The following is an 18379-nucleotide window of genomic DNA, read 5'->3' as shown; positions in this document are numbered from 1 at the left end:
TTTTTACTTTTTTCACTCTAACACCAGACAAGTGATGCTGACTCTAGTTTGAAGGATTATGGATGGGATTGACCCTGGTTTGCTGAATTCCTGACTAAAATTGGAAGAAAGATGATTGAGTTTTGTGTGAGGAGCAAGAAGTAAACAGAGGTATGTGTTAAAATGTACATTGTACAAAATGGAGTCTATAGTTCTTCATGTACACAATACAAGTTCTTACAAATGTTTGTATGAATCGTTCCTGAAAAATACTTGAGAGAACTGCAGTTACTGTACAGTATACTTTATAACCGGTTGCTGTAACATTTTTACTTGATGATAAAGATCTACTAAATGCTGAAAATGTTCAGTTTCTTCCTGGAGAAAAACCTGACAACTACCGTATTTTTAATGTTTTTAAGCACAGAGTTGCAAGGTAGCTTTTTTTGTTTGTTTTAGCACTCATGCTTGAATAAGGAAACCAATTTTTTTACTAACCATAATCTTAAGATAGTATGCACCTCTTTTTTTTAAGTGTTATAGGGAAAGCAGTGACTTTAAAGTTACTTTTAAAGAAGAACCCCAGACAAAAATAACAAGATTAAAAGAAAGAGCCCATTAAAAGGTAAAATAATAAAATCAGCTTTTGCGGCCACATTCATCTTCGGTGTAGCAAATTCTTTTGTAGCAGTACAGTACTTCATTCTGCTGCTAGTTGTCCTCACTCTGAAGGTCAGCATCATTTAAGTCTTTGGCCCTCCACCTGTATGTATGGAACTACAAGTCCTATCATGTCTCTGTCGTTGGGAGTCATGCTTGTAACTGCCAGCCTTGCAATGCTTCATGGGATTTGTAGTTCCCCAACAGCTGAAGGGCCACAGGTTGATCACCCATGAGTTGTGATTCAGTGATAAGCTCATCTTTTTGTCAGTCTGCTTTTTCCTTATATTAGCATGCCTTTTGTCATCTTGACTCTTGTCATCACAAGAACTGGTTTGCTCCTTGTACTTCTTCCTGTTACACTACAGCCCTTCTGATCAGGGACTGCAAGAGGCAGATAATAGTTCAAATTCAGGTATGTACACTGCTTACATTTAAAAAATACATTTGACAATTAGAGATGGGCTGAACGATCCCCTGTTCGGTTTATGGCAGAACTTTAGAACATCGCAAAAGTTCAGAACCAAATAATGAACCCATTGAAGTCTATGGATCCTAAACTATAAAAATCAAAAGTGCCCATTTTCAAGGCTTATATGCAAGTAATTGGACATACAATGGTTATGGGGATCCGGGTACTGCCTTGGGGGTCATGTATCAATGAAAAAAAAGTTTGTAAAAATCATAATTTTTAAATGAGAAGTGATTTACTGATGCATAAAGTGAAACCATCAAAATGAGAAATAACAATAAAAATAAAAGATTCCTTTAAACAAAGTGCCTGGGGGGCCCCCTTAGTCTGCCTGTAAAGTGGCACATTGGTACCTTGTTGCAGCAATAATGTCATTTAGAAAGTAAAAAAAAAAGAAAATTCCATTCAAGCTTTCTTTATTTTATAAACAATGGCGTGTATGATGGGGTCACAATTTAGTGCATTCGGAACAAGAATAGAGATTTTTTTTTATAAATTCTGGTGTCTATTTTGCAGACTTTGCATAGAAGTAAAAGGGCCGGAAAAAAAATTGGTTGTTGGGTGTCTGTGGTGCCTTCACACCATAACCCTATAGAGGTACTCTTGATGAAAGAAAGTATAATGATATGCACCTGTCAAACAGGTTCATGAACATGTCACAAATCAAGGGGTTTACAGGCAGGTGGAGTTCCCGTTAAATATCAGCCAACCGAGCACTGACTGTGTATGACCGCCTGAAATGGCTACAGACTCTTCTGGCCTGCTTCAGCAGATATTCCATCCCTGGGTACCTATTTATAAATTCTGCACCACCAAATTTAGGATATGTGCCAGGCATGGTACATGTGTCAACTTTCCCTAAGCACAAACAGGAGGTCTGTGCCATTACACCACCATTCCTGGATCCATCTGGCATGATGTAAACCACCTTTTGGGCCTGCTGCTGTAGAGCTGCCAGAATCTCTGCTCTGGTGTGGCTCCTCCTCCCTGGTCAGACCAGCTGAAGAACTGTATGGCGCCTTTCAGCTTGACTCATTGAATAGCCCCTTGAGTGGTTTTGGGGTACTTGTGATTCTTGGGACAATTCAGTAAAGGAGGGCATGCATGAGGAGGATGGGGTGGAGCTGACAAATCTCACATCATTACCACTAGCTGCATAGAGTCAAGAATGTTGGGTATAGCCTCAGATAAACCGTATTAAAAATTTTAAGTAAAAACGTACCATCATCCAAATTTTATAGAGACAAAAAACAGGGAAGAAGGGGAGGAAAGAGGTTGCGGATGGTTGCTAAGGCTGTCCTCCAACACACTCAAACCAAAGCATGGGCAGGCTAATGGACTATCTCGGCACTGATAGATGAACAGTCAATTAAATAAAATGCTCATTTATTACAAGATAAAAAACATACAGAAAGAACAATGACAATAAAATGGGACATTAAACCTCACAGTAGCCAAAACTCGTAGGTTTATTCCCAAAAGTTATCAAGTTAATGGAGTAATCCTCATAGATTAAAGATCTTCTACTAGTTGCACAGTTTTAATGCTGCTTCTTCAGAAGGAATAATCTATAAAAACAAGTAATTTATTAGGGACAAGGATACACACATTTAGCAGATACCATGTTATAGCAGTAATAGCAATGATAAGGAATTGCTTACCTACATGCCCAAAGCCAACAAGATCCCAGCCATCAAAAAATTCTCCCCCGCGGCGATTATGGGGGATTTGGTAGCGGAAGCTATGTCTAAAGTGATAAAGACCAGTGGAAAATAACTATAAAGGCAAAGTCAAAAAATGAAAAGCACAACTAAATCAATAGAGCAAAAAATGACCTAACTGGTGCAACTACACCAGAGGAGATGACGATGTAATGGACTCCAGGAGGGAGGGGGCCAGATGATAAGGCCAAGAGGGGCCACAGACCAGGGGGACAATATAAAGCCCAGACTGGTAATAGTAGCTTAAAAGGAGTAATATAGTAGTGCCTTAATACTATTGATATCAGCGATTTTGAAGCTGATCACAGGCAGTCGCACTATACAAGTCTGTAAATCGAAGTTAGCAGCTGAATAATCAAGGCAGTCTCATCTGCAAATAAACAGGCAGACAATTAGGACAATGGTAAAGAAGAATGAAAGGACTTACACGGGTAGAACGATGCTCAAGTCACCTGGTTATGAGTGGCCTAAAGTCTCCAACACCTAGAGATGCTAACCACAATGCTCACCAAAGGGCCGAAGCCCGTTAAATGAGCTCCCCAACTCGGATGGCACCAAAACGGCAACGTGTGACGTCACCGGGTCTGGCTTCCCGCGCGTATCGCCTCAAGTCGAATGGGCAGGTGGCCCAAAACTGGGGAGATACAAGTGGGAGGCAGTCTTCCGAAGGAAGGCCGTGCCCACCAGGGAAGTCACATGACCACCGTTAAGAGGGAGTCAGAGGGATTAAAGGGACCGATCAACCATAGGCGTGCTGTAAGCAATAACTGTGACCGGCTTCATAATCGCTGATACCAATAGTATTAAGTCACTACTTTACTTCTGTTAAGCTACTATTACCAGTCTGGGTGTTATATTGTTCCCCTGGTCTGTGGCCTCTCTTAGACTCATCATCTGGCCCCCTCCCTCCTAGAGTCCATTATGTCATCATCTCATCTGGTGTAGTTACACCAGGTAGGTCATTTTTTGCCCTATTTATTTAGTTGTGCTTTTCATGTTTTGACTTAGCCTTTATAGTAATGTGCCATTGGTCTATACCTCTTTACCACTTTAGACATAGCTTCTGCTACCAAATCCCCCATGATCGCCGCGCAGGGGGGGGGGGGGGGTATCTTGATGGCTTGGGAACTTGTTGGCTTTGGGCGTGTAGGTAAGCAATTTCTTATGATTGCTATTACTGATGTACTTATAACATGGTATCTGTTAAATGTGTGTACCCTTGTCCTTAATAAATTACTTGTTTTTATAGATTATTCCTCCTGAAGAAGCCGCATTAAGACTGCGTAACTAGTAGAGGATCTTTAATCTATGAGGATAACTCCATGAACTTGATACCCTTTGGGAATAAACCTATGAGTTTTGGCTACTGTGAGGTTTAATGTCACATTTTATTGTCATTGTTTTTTTTCGGTATGTATTTTATCTTGTAACAAATGAGAATTTTATTTAATTGACTGTTTGTCTATCATTACCGATATTGTCTGTTAGCCTTCCCTTGTTTTGGTTTGAGTGTTGTTGAGGACAGCCTCAGCAACTATCCGCAACCTCTTTCCTCCCCTGTTTTTGGTCACTAGCTGTATAGAGACATTGCGGCACAACAAGCTGCAGCACTGAGACCTGTCCTGCATCCTTCTGAGTTGAAGAGTTACCCAGTGTGCTGTGAACAAAATATATTGTCCTTGACCATGCTTGCTGGACCACATGTCAGCAGTAATGTGGACTTTGGAGAATAGCCTTATGTGCAAAGAAATAGCGACTGGGAACCTGCCATTGTGGTACAACAGGAATGCAAATTCATGGAAGGGGGGCCGAATCCACCAGACGGAAATGCAGGAGTTGTAAAGCCAGTAGCTTTGAAAGCTTGAATTTAGACGCTGGGCATGTAAGTGGCAGTAACTATATATATTTTTGTTGGTGCAACAGATGGGCCAAAGAAATTACTAAAGTCTACAGCTGGTGGTGTGCTGGTGGTGTGCTACTGGTAGAAGTTCTGCAAGGACATGGGACACCCTGCGCTATAACATAATCCCTGTCAGTGAAGGCTGCTGAGAGGTCATGAAGTATACTGTAGTGGGGATAGACCGGGAAGGTGAGGAGTGAGGAGGAGCAGAATTTCATCTCTTTTGTGTGACTTTCAGGTGCTCTTGCCAACGGGAGGTTAAATGCCTCGTCAAGCTTGTGGTACCCAAATGGCTTGTGATTTTGCCACTTGATGCACTTCAAGCAAAGTTTGTAAAGTGCAACAGTGCGATCGGCTGCACATGTGTTAAAAAAGGCCCAAAGAGCTGAGCTGTGGGAAGTGGGCAGGGAGATAACAGATTCACAATCTGGTGGAAAAGGGTGACTGCTCTCTACTCTTCCATGATGGCTGCCTTTTCGGGGTTGTGCCTCACCCTCACTTCCTCCTTTGCTCTTTCCAGAACCCAAGTTGCATCAGTGACTTCATCATCATTATCCCCTCTATCCTCATTATCACTGGAGACAACTTGGCAATATACTGTGGCTGGGGGAACATGACTACCAATTTGTTGTTTACCAGTGTTCTCTCCTCTCTGTAGGCTCATGTTTCTACCTTCCTCAACCTCCAAACCAAATCTGAATCAAGTAATGGCTGTGCATCGTCAAGGAGCAAGTGGCTGACGTTGTGTTCAAATAACTCAGCTGACTCCTGCATTTCTGATGCTGGGGCTATGGCATGAGAACAAAGAGACAGAATAAGCCACTCTGGCAGCTGCAGTGGACTGCGCACTAGTCTCTGCTTGGGTGATGGGAGATGAGGAGGATGATGATGGTTTAGTAAGCCAATCCCCCACCTCCTCTGCATGCTGTGACTGGATGCACGGGCAACATCACTAAACATGGGAAAATATGCCCTACCTGAGGATGGACCATATCCAACTTTGCATGTGGACACATACGCGGCTGGTCCCCTTACAGTACCATGGGAACATCTGCCTCTGCTTGTTGGTCTCCCAGGCATGATGGGGGGGCGCTTTCTAACCAAATGTAATGAAGATGTGGAAATGTGTACGTGGATGCACTGTAATCAATTTAAATAAAGGCATTTGGTACACTTTAACTTGAGTACTCACTACACAGACACACTCCACTGACACACTACAATATTCTGCAGTAAAACTTCACTAATGCACTGAAATATACTGTGTTAATCGTGCAGTAACACACTGATATATACTGTTAAACATACAGTAACATAATGATAAATATTGCATTAAACATGCAGTAACACACTGAAATAACTATGTTAAACGTGCAGTAACGCACTGGTATGTACTGCAATAAACATGCAGTAACACACACAAATATACTGCGTTAAACATGCAGTAACTCACTGATATATACTGCAATAAACGTGCATTAACGCACTTAAAAATACTAGGTTAAACATGCAGTAACGCACTGAAATAACTGCCTTAAATGTCAGTAATGCACTGATATGTACTCTGTTAAATGTGCAATAACGCACTGAAATATACTGCATTAAACATGCAGTAGCGCACTCAAATATACTGCGTTAAACATGTAGTAATGCACTGATCTGTACTGCATTAAAATTGCAGTAACACACTGATATGTGCTCCGTTAAACGCGCAGTAACGCACTGATATATACTGCATTAAACATTAAGTAACACACTCAAATATACTGCGTTAAACGTGCAGTAAGGCAATGATCGTTACTGCATTAAAAGTGCAGTAATGCACTGATATGTACTGCATTAGACATGAAGTAACACACTCAAATATACTGCGTTAAACATGCAGTAATGTACTGATATATACTGCAATAAACGTGCAGTAGCCCACTTAAAAATATTGTGTTAAACATGCAGTAAGGCAACTGAAATAACTGCGTTAAACGTGCAGTAACACACTGATATATACTGTGTTAAATGTACAGTAATGCACGGATATGTACTTCATTAAACGTGCTGTAACGCACTGATATATACTGCATTAAACGTGCAGTAACGCGCTCAAATATACTGCATTAAACAAGCAGTAACGCACTAATATATACTGCGTTAAACATGCAGCAATGCACTAAATATACTGCATTAAACGTGCAGTAACGCACTGATATGTACTGAGTTAAACGTGCAGTAATGCACTGATCGGTATTGCATTACACGTGCAGTAACGCACTGATATGTACTGTGTTAAACGTGCAGTAATGCACTAATATATACTGTGTTAAACGTACAGTAATGCACTGATATGTACTCCGTTAAACGTGCAGTAACACACTGATATATACTGCGTTAAATGTGCAGTAATGCACTCAAATACTGTATACTTCGTTAAACGTGCAGTAATGCACTGATATGTACTTTGTTAAACGTGCAGTAATGCACTTATATGTACTGCATTAAATGTGCAGTAACTCACTGATATGTACTGAGTTAAATGTGCAGTAATACACTGATATATACTGCGTTAAACATACAGTACTGCACTGATATGTACTCTGTTAAACCTGCAGTAATGCACTGATATATACTGCGTTAAACGTGCAGTAACGCATCAATATATACTCAAAAAACATTTGGAAGAAGGTGCTCTGGTGAGAAGAGACCAAAATTAAACTTTTTGGCCTAAAAGCAAAACGCTATGTGTGGCGGAAAACTAACTGCACAACACCCTAAACACACCATCCCCACTGTTAAACATGTGGTTAAATAGAGTCTAAGATGACTTACATTGCAGAATGTGGTAACGTTATATAGGGTAGTATATGTAGGTGAGGAGTGGGGAGTGTATGGAGGTGGGTAGTGTGTACAGAAGAGGAGTAAAGAGTGTATGGTGGTGGGTAGTATGCGCAGGATGGTGTCAGTAGGGCAGTGGAAGATGTCATTAGTTATTTGTATATATATATATATATATATATATATATATATATATTACAATTTCATTTTTTTTTTTTCATTTGTTCAAAATGCTGTTTGGGGGCCAGTGGATGGTGTCAGTAGGGCATTGGGTGGTGTCAGTAGAGCAATGCACAGTTCAGATTTTTTTTTTTTTTTTATTTCTTCTTTATTATTATTTTTTTCACAATTCTTTGGGGTGGGAGTGGACAGTTGGATGGTGTGTCTGTAGGGCAATGGATAGTGTCAGTAGTTTTTTTTTTTTTTTTTTTTTTTTTCTATTATTTTTTTACAATTTTCCTTTTTTTTTTTTTTTTTTTCACAATGTCCAATGTCCATTTTAAAATTATTTATATTTTTAGATTTGTTGCAATAATTTTTTGGTTTTCAATTCACCCTGTTGGGGGGCTTTGGTGAGATATCAGGGGTCTAAAGAGACCCCTGACATCTCCCCTTTGAGACATAGAAAGGGACTGAGGGCACAGATTACCCAGCCCCTTTCTCTGGGACCTCAGCTGCACTGAAAATACAGTAAATGAACAGAGACAGAGGCTCCTGTTCATTCATAAACTGAAGCACCAGAAACACAGTTTAGGATGCTTCAGTTATGAATGTACAGAGACAGTGATCACTAACTCTGCTCATTCAGAAAGGCAAGGGGCCGGTAAATGACATATTTACCTGGCCCTTCCTCTGCTCTCCACCCTGACAGTTCCCTGCTGCCCCAGTTCCCCTGGGGAGACCAGGGGCTGGAGTAGGACACAGGGGGAGCCAGAGGAGGACACGGGGGAGCCGGAGGAGGACACGGGGAGCTGGAAGATGACACAGGGGGGCCGGAGGAGGACACAGGGGAGCCGGAGCAAGACACAGGGGGTTGGAGGAGGACACAGGAGGCCACAGGGGGGCTGGAGGGTACCACAGGGAGGCCAGCAGAGGACACAGGGGGGCCAGAGGAGGCCACAGGGGGGCCAGAAGAGGACACAGGAGGACAGTTGGGGTGATTAGTGCAGTGGTGGGGGCAGTTACAGGCACCAATCTCCCTGTATGGATGATACACCACTGTGAAAGCTGCTTCTCCTCCTTTCCCTCTGGTGGCTTTCAGCTGCTTGGCTGGCTGTCATGCCGCGTACACATGATCATTTTTCGACATGAAAAAAATGTAGTTTTTCAAAAACGTAATTTAAAATGATCGAGTGTGGGCTTCACATAATTTTTCAGGTTCTAAAAAACGACAAAAAAAAAAATTCGAACATGCTGCATTTTTTAACGTAATTTTAAACAATGTTGTTTTTCGGGTTGTAAAAAACGATTGTGTGTGAGCTAAAACTACGTAAAAAAACCTGCGCATGCTCAAAAGCAAGTTATAAGACGGGAGCGCTCATTCTGGTAAAACTACCGTTCATAATGGAGTAAGCACATTCTTCACGCTGTAACAGACAAAAAAGCGCGAATCATCTTTTACCAACATGGAATCAGCTAAAAGCAGCCCAAAGGCGAATAGAACTTCCCCTTTATAGTGCCGTCGTACGTGTTGTACGCCACCGTGCTTTGCTAGATAATTTTTTTAAAACTATGGTGTGTAGGCAACATCGTTTTAATGATGAAGTACCATGCCGGTATTACAGTGAACAGGGGGACCACCCCTATTCGTTGTATCTGGAATCGCCCTATCCATTTTCCATTTTCTAAATTATAAATTAAAAAAACAAGAAAAAAAACGAGGAAAGGGGAGGGGGGAGGAGAAGGAAAAAGGAAGGGGGGGGGGGAATGGGGAAAAGGGGAGCCCTGGATAGGCAATGGATAACTAAACAAAATCAGACCTTCTTCAGAAAGAATAAACATATTCCACTGTCTCCATACCTCAGAGTACTATTCTTGTTGATTTTGTGCTGAAAGTGTAATGCCTTGTACACACGATCGGTTTTCTTTGCGGGAAAACTGAGGGGAAAACAAAGAACCTGCTTGGTTGCTTTTCCCCGTGTACACGCGGCCGGTTTTCCCGACAGGAAAACTGCCATGACAGCTTTGGTTGGGAAAACCGGCCGTGTGTATGCTCTACTGCAGTGTTTCCCATAGGAAAACTGGCGAGCAAAATACCGCAGATAATCGCGGCGGGAAAAAAGAGAACAAGTTCTCATTTTTTTGCTTGCAGTTTTCCTGTCGGGAAAACTGCTATAGAGCGTACACATGACTATAGAGCAAACATGACAGTTTTTCCGTCGAGAAAAACGATTGTGTGTACGAGGCTTAAGATCTTCCATCTTATTGATCTCTTCCACTTTAAGAAGCCAGCATTCAACATCATATCGAAAGGAAGTACGGAACATCATTTAAAAATGTATGGATTGTAGGATAACGGAAGATCCAGCTTTTTTTTACTACATGTTACAAATGTTCCTGTTAAAAAATATAAGAAATCTATTTTATGACATTTAGTAAATGCGGCCAAAGCATGTATCCCACTTATACATTAAAGTAACCGGAGAGGTTTAGACGGCGATTAACCATATTTTAAGAATTCTGCTCGAAGGAGGGGACCTTGTCACAAACATGCTCAAAAATGTATGCTCTACTGATCCCCCCCCCCCCCCCCCCCCGAACAACCAAACCTATCTTGGATAGAGAAATGGGAGAGAGACACATGAACTGTATGTTTTTTAACCAGCCAAAGACAAAATATGATTGGACTCTGGCTGAAATCGTCTATTTGTACAAAGATTCAGGAGACTAATGACAAAATATCGACAAGATGGTACTATACCTCACAGAGGCCACATAAATTCTACATAAATTCTATCCTGAAATATGAGATCATTGCTGGAAATGCCTGGAGAAAGGAGGTACGATGCTACATATTTTTTGTTCGTGTCCAAAAATAACTGTATAATCCATCAGGTGCTAAAGGGGTGTGAGTACATGTTAACACTAACATTTCTGCATGAACCCTCTGCACACTGCTATATACATTTTCTAGCAAACTAGAACAGCCATTTATATCCTAGGGTTAATTCAGTGCACCCCAGAGCTACAACAGTAGTCATTCTTGGCTAGAACAAGGATGCAGTTTTATGAGGCATTTGTCTTAATAAATGTAAGGCCCGAGAGCCTTTGAACAGCGAACAGTTGCCACCTGAAGCCCCTCACATGCTACTATGTCTTTCCAAATGCTAAACAACATATAACGGTTGGTTGCTACGAGTTACAAACATCCACCAAATCACCCTGCTGCCAGTGCCAGACCCCCATATATCACCTCTGAGACAATGAGCAGTCATTTACGTAGTTTTGTTGCGTTTATTGCGGGATACAACTTGGTTGGGGTAAAGGAAGATGTGGGATGCCCATAGCACTTATTGAACTTTCAGAACAGTTGTAGAACATTGACTTAGTAGGTTTATCCCTGAAAATGATGCACTTCTAACATTCACAGTCTCTTCCCCTGCATAACTTCACTGCAGACTATTGCTCCTCCTCCTCTGCACTGGCTCCTGCAGAGTACCACTCCTCTAGATTCCGCTCCTCCTGTACATCTACTTTGCTGCAAACTGTTAGATTCCTGTTGCTTCCAGTAAGACAAAAAGGGATCACTCTGAATAACCCCAGCTTGCTAGCTGTAATTTGTTAAAGGGGAGTTCCAGGCTTTTTTAATGTTTATTAAAAGTCAGCAGCTACAAAAAGTGTAGCTGCTGGCTTTTAATAAACATGCACTCACCTGCTCCACGTTCCAGTGACGCGCCGGCCGGAGCTACGCTCCTCTCCGCCCTGCGTCTTCATTCTTAGTGTGGGCACCCGGCCGTGACAGCTTTCGGCTTTCATGGCTGGGCACTCACTGCGCATGTGCGAGCGGTGCTGCACACTGTGATTGGTCAGGCGATCGCCTGGGACCTGTCATGTGTCCCAGGCGATCTCCTACAGGGAGGGGCCGCTGTAGGCGATATGACGTATCGCCTAGGCGGTCCCTGGGTGAAAGGAGGAAGTGGGACAGGAAGTCCCACTCCTGAAGCCCCAGCTCCTCCCCCCAAAAAAATTACATGCCAAATGTGGCATGTAAGGGGGCAAGGAGTGGATTAAGCGGAAGTTCCACTTTTGGGTGTAACTCCGCTTTAAAGTATTAAAGTCTCTTGAGTAGGGATGAGCCGAACACCCCCCTGTTCGGTTTGCACCAGAACCTGCGAACACACAAAACGTTCGTGTGAACTTTAGAATCCCGTCAAAGTCTATGGGACTCGAACGTTTGAAATCTAAAGTGCTATTTTTAAGGGCTAATATGCAAGTTATTATCCTAAAAAGTGTTTGGGGACCTGGGTCCTCCAGGGGACATGTATCAATGCAAAAAAATGCAAAAAAAAAAACGTTTTAAAATTGGCCGTTTTTTCGGGAGCAGTGAATTTAAAATGCTTAAAGTGAAACAATTTTAGCGCCCCCTTACTTTCAGTATGGGCACTACGCTACAGTTAGTGGAATGGGAGGGTTAGTTTACTCCCATTCATAATTTGTTTTAAATTTGGCTGCTGTCAATTCGGAACTGTCCTGTAGGTCAGTCTGCGCTCCAGGGGGTGTGATACCACCCCTGGGTGACAGTTGGCTCTGGAGGGGTCCTGACAGACCACCTTTCTCAGCAGCCAATCAGAGAAGCGTTTCCCCTCGTTGGGCATGCTGGGAGGGGGTATATCTGTGACAGCCGCCATTGTTCTGCCTGTTCTGTGCGGGGCCTGAGTTCCAGGTGCGGTATCCACCTTCAGGGTGCGCGCATGCATGGGCCCCGCCACGGTGGCCTGCTCACCGAGGTTGTGCACCATGCGGAGCCTCATCCTAACATTGAGAGGGGCCCCAGCGGCTTGCTGGGTCCCAACCTTCTGCTAAGAGGATCCTAAGCCAGGAGCTATACGGTGGGGGATTGGCTCAGGGAGAACCTAGAGATAGAGGTTGTCCGAGAAGCCTAGACGAACCATCGAGGATCCAGTCACCACACTGCATGACAGATATGCTTAAGCTGTCATTTGGTGACACTATCTGAACTGACTGGGAGGATTTGCTCAAATCTAATCTCTTACATCTAAAAGTTACTAAGCCTGTGGCAGAGGCCCTGAGTCAGGCCTGTGGCAGAGGTCTGTTCCTCCCAGTGATTTGCGAGTGATGCTCCGGCTGCCAGGCTTGTGACAACCGCCTGTCCGGGGGCACTTTACCCACCCAGATTGGGGTGGGGACGAGTTGAACTTAATTGTTGCAGAGAGCAGGCTTGCTCTCTTTCATATCCAAGGGCCTGATACTAAAGTTCTCTCCTTATTCATCAACCTTTCTCTATTGTGTGCCATGTTGATGTTGGCCATGTTGGGCCTTGGAGCGCCCCCCCTCCTGAACCGTACTAGGCCACATGCACTCAACATGGGGAGGATGTCCCCATGTTGATGGGGACAAGGGCCTCATCCCCACAACCCTTGCCCGGTGGAAGACCCTTTAACAAAGGGAACCCCCAGATCCTGCCCCCCCATGTGAATTGGTAATGAGGTACATTGTACCCCTACCATTTCATGAAGGAAGAGTAAATAGTTGTAAAAAAACACACACACACACACCGTGGAAAAAAGTCCTTTATTAAAAAAAAAAATCCAGCGGTGGTAATCCACTCTCGGTCCCGGCTCCCCGCTCCAACGTTGTCGGTATCCAGGGACGGGTGATCTCCTCTCCGGTCCAGCGATAAGAAGATCGTCCGGGATCCAGAGCGCAGCATCGCCGGCCACCTGTCTTCACCGGAGACAGCCTGGCGAATGACGCTGCTGGAGCTAGTGGCATTTCTTATATAGGTGAGGCGGGGCTACCCGTCACGTGACCCCGCCCCCTCTGACGCAAGGGGGAAGCCTGGGCTTTCCCAGTTACGTAGCAGAGGGTGCGTCAGATCATGTGCTTGTCGGAGAGGAGGGAATATTTCTTCAGTTTTGGGCGCATGCCCATTCAGCTCTGCTCGCATGTTCTTCTGCCTTGGCTCAAATCCTGGCCAGCCACCTGCCTATCTCCTTGCCTTCCCTGGCGGAGTGATATTCCTCTGCTTCCCATCCAGTAGTATCCGGGGCCTGAAGAGTAAGACTTGAGAGGCTGTGAGGTGGGCGGCGACGGGCAGAGAGTCGCTGATTGTTGCCATTACTAGTAAAGAAAAAATATGTCCCCAGATTTCATTTTAAAAATCTGGTCACCTTATTCTAGCACCTACCTAAAGGTAGAGGGTGCTACAAATAAATTAAGAAACAAGGATGTAGGGCGCTCTCAATAAAAAGGACAGGTCAAGGGTATAGTCCGCAATGTCAAATGAATACAGTTCAGGCAACTTGATGTCTCGGAACACTTAGGCAGCACTTTGAGGGAAGCTATCTTTATTGAAGACAAACAAAACCAAAAAAAGGCACCTCTAAGTGCAGCAGTACAGGCTTTAATAGCCCGAAGAAGTTAAAAACACTTACTGGACATGAGGTTAAAAATGTCTCATCATAGTGAATGTGCAGGATGATGGGCCAGCGTCCAACATCAGGGTGGTTTCCGATAGGGTAGTCCTGGAGGAGGTCCATGTGCTACAGGGATTTCAGCCAACCAGCAGAGGGAAGCCACAGTGAAAGGAGACACCAGAGGGATCAGCCATGCTGCCTGGATCTGCTTAGAATGCAGGACCCGTAGGTGACGTCAGTGAAAGTGGACCGAACCAGCGTGGACCGCATGGACCGGAAGTGACGTAAAAAGCTCCTGTTACCCTGAGCCAAAGATGTAATGTATTTTCACAGGGACAAGTGGAAACAGGGCATGGGAAAAGGAAGACCACCTTACAAATGGGGGCTATGAGTACAAGTGAAGGGAGGAGGCTGTTTGTGTACAGGGGGGCAGAGCTGTGTGTGTGTGCTTACAGATGTGTGTATGGGGGCCTGACATACAGTACATCTAGCGCTCACCCCCTGAAGGAGCCGCTGGTTAAAGATTGGGATGGCGTGTTACCTCTGTGAGCGTCTAGGGTAGATGATGAGAGCTTCAGCAAATGGAATGTCCAAACAGCAGGTGTCTTTTCTTGTGATTTTATTTTACCCAACACGGTAAACAGTAGAACTTGAGGTAGACAGCAGAGATGCAAGAGGAGGAGAAATAGCAGATTCAGGCTCAACAGTATGGAAGCAGTCCTGCTGCCAACGACACTTTACTTTCGTCGCCACTCCAGCCGGAGTGGGTATAGTGTACCTGGACAGGCCTCTCACACCGACCTGGCAGCCAGGGTATCACTCGGAACCTTGAGGGAAAACAAGTCTCTGCCACAGACCCTTCCCTAGAACGTAGATAATGGAGGAAAGTCCTCCTCAGTAGTATTTGTGCCTGGATCTCCCTCAGGTAGTTCTCCATTGGGTCACCGACTGACAGGTGGCTGACATCCAACCTTTCAGTGTCTGGTTACCTTGATCTCCGATGGATTGTTGAGGCCCTATTAGATTGTTTGCCTCTCTTGGCTCTCCTCAGGCTGACTCCCCACCGAACAGCTATCTTGCTTGGGATCTTTCCTCAGAATTTGGGAACCCAGTCAATCACTGGGGCACCACCACAGCTTCAGCTGCTCCGGGCCAACATGGTCCCGGAACCAGGAACACCGCGTGGCATGCGCACCCCGGTCTGGTAGGCCATCTTGCCGGGGAGCCGTGATGTGTGGTCACCCTGAAGGTGGGCGCCGCACCAGGAACAAGACCCCGCAAAATGGCGTCTGCTCCAGAAGTACCCTCTCCCAGCATGCCTTGCGAGGGAAAACCCCTCCTGATTGGCTGCTGGCAAGAGACACCCCAGCCTGGACTCCACTGGCGCCACCTGACGCTCCGGGGTGGTATAACACCCCAGCAACAACAGAATGAGCCCACAGTACAGCCCAGCTGAAGCAGAGACCCAATTTAAACAAATCAACTGGATGAGAGCCAACTAACTCTCTCATCCCCCTTTAAATTTAAAATAGCACTGGTACTGACAGTACACAGGCGCTACATATAGATGAGGGTAGCAGCTGAGTGCATACAGGTATGATCAGTGAAGGGGGGGGGGTGCCAGATATAGGAAAGATCATATCATCTGTCCTGTCCTATATACACCCATCTTCCTTCCGGTATTCCTCCATCATCACTGACTGCAGATATACATCATCTGTCCTGTATACAGCTATATAAAACCTACCTTCCTTACTGTATATACTAATACCATCCACCCCCTCTATATACACATACTGTACATCCTCCATACTGTACAGGCCACATTTGATGGGCATAATGAGGCTGCATATGATGGGTACATGCCTGCATTTTATGTGATAATGGCTAAGCCCCTCCCCTTTATGACATTGTTGAAAAGGGGCGGAGCATGGGTAACCTTAAAATGATGCCCCCCCTGAAAAAAGTTCTGCTGACGCCCAAGGGTATGTAAGCACTCAAATACAACAATGAGAAAACAAAATTCAGGGCATTTTATTTAAAAATTCCAAGCAATTAAAACACATCCAGTTGATAAGAAGACTCTAACCTAGAATTAACAGTAACTAGGGTGCTAGGATAGGAAATCTGCTGAATGATAGACAGGGAGTAACTGTATTTACAGTCTCTTAAACAGAATTAGAGGAAATTATGTAAACAGCAATATCTCTGTGACTCAAGCAGGGTAACATGTGGCTGCATAGTAAAGTCTCTTTAAGATTCTATAACAATAGATTCAAGCTGAGAACCTCTATTTAAGTAAAAAAAAATAAAAATCAGAACACAAATAGCTACTTGGAATTATCCTCAAAAAACAGCATACTTGTCAATGAATTCCAGGGTAGCTCTGGTAACACAGGCAAACAGCTGTAGGAATCCAAGGACACAGGCACTCCAACTGGAACTATAGTAGTCTGGTAGCAATTGGAGAGGAGTTCCCCACAGTAGCTGGGAGGTTGATTTACTAAAGGCATATATACTGTGCACATTAAGTGCATTTGCTCTAGATCTGAGGTGAAGCTCTGAAATGACAGGAAGCTTTGCTGGTTTCTATCATCCTATCATGTACAAACAAAATTGTTGTTTTTTATATTTTTTTGCATGTGATTAAGTATTCTTTTCAAAGTGAAACGTTACCTCATTTACTAGGCTCTGGAGCAAGTGCACTTGCAGTGCACAGTGGGCCGGATTCAAGAAGCAATTGCGCCTGTGTAACCATAGGTTACACAGCGCAATTGCTTACTTGCCCCAGCGTAACGAGTGCTCCTGATTCAGGAACCTCGTTACGCCGACTGCAGCCTAAGATCTGCGCGGCATAAGGCTCTTATGCCCGCATATCTTAGGCTGCATTCTTGCGGTGGACGCTAGGTGGCGTTCACGTTGTGCTCAGTGTATAGTATGTAAATTGCATACTAACACCGATTCACAACGTTGCGCGAGCCCTGCGTACGCAATTTACGTTGTTTATGTACGGCGGTTTTCGCGCAAGGCTGCCCCTGCTATTAGCAGGGGCAGCCCATGTTACGTATACCCGTCGTTCCCGCGTCGCGAAATTTTAATTTTACGTCGTTTGCGTAAGTGAATCGTGAATGGCGCTGGACCCCATTCACGTTCACTTTGAAGCAGATGACGTCCTTGCAACGTCATTTGCCGCAATGCACATCGGGAAAGTTTCCCGACGGAGCATGCGCTCTACGATCGGCGCGGGAACGCGCCTAATTTAAATGATTCCCGCCCCCTACGGGATCATTTAAATTGCGTGCTCTAGCGCCGGGCATTTTGCCGGCGCGACCGCGCAATTCACGGAGCTTCTGCTCCGTGAATCAAGGGCAGCGGAGCAAATTTGCGGGGGTGCAGGGCAAAAACGTTGCCCTGCGCCTCTGTAAATAATGCGCAAATCTCTTTGAATCCGGCCCAGTATGTTTTCCTTTAGTATAACAATATTTACAATAATGGTGCACACTAACAGAAGATTTAATAGTTTTTCATGAAAATTCCTTTGAGCTGAGAGTGAGAGAACAGTCTTTTGATCTGGGCAGCCTTGTGTGGGGAGCCGAAGCCGGACTCCAAAACATGAAACATAGAAAACAAAAAACAGGTGCCACTTAGAAAACTGTAAGCTTTAATATAAAAACAGCATCAAAGCACTCACATTGAGATAACTGTGTACAGGCATGTAAATGTGGTCCAGATGGCAGTCAGTTCTCAGCCGAGATGTGTAGTCCCTTGTCGCTATAAGACCCGTTCGCTGTGCTTGCGCTGCTTGTGAAGGAGCAAGTGCCTGGTTCACTGAGGGGCGATTTGCGGGTAGGCTCTGCGGCAACCAGATAGAGGGCTGGAGTGCAAGCGATGAGTCTTGCTGGGACGCAGCGGCGTGAGGGGGGATGACGTCACTTCCGAGGACCAAGATGCAACGCGTCTCGTTGCATGCGCCGTGAATTACTAGGAGTCACAGTGTGCACCTTTTTCAAGCTGGATGTAATGGATGTGTACAGCCTATTTATATATGCCTGTGTGGTGTTGCCACCTAGTGGTAATGAAATGTAAATACACTCAACAGTATGAGGGATTTACACTAGTAATGGCACATATTAAGGATAGGAAAATAGCTGATGGGATATGCCAGGGATCCTCAAACTACGGCCCTCCAGCTGTTGTAGAACTATACATCCCATGAGGCATTGTA

Source organism: Rana temporaria, chromosome 2 (assembly GCF_905171775.1).
Source record: "Rana temporaria chromosome 2, aRanTem1.1, whole genome shotgun sequence".
NCBI classification, from domain to species: Eukaryota; Metazoa; Chordata; class Amphibia; order Anura; family Ranidae; genus Rana; species Rana temporaria.
Note: the sequence above shows the minus strand (reverse complement) of the source record.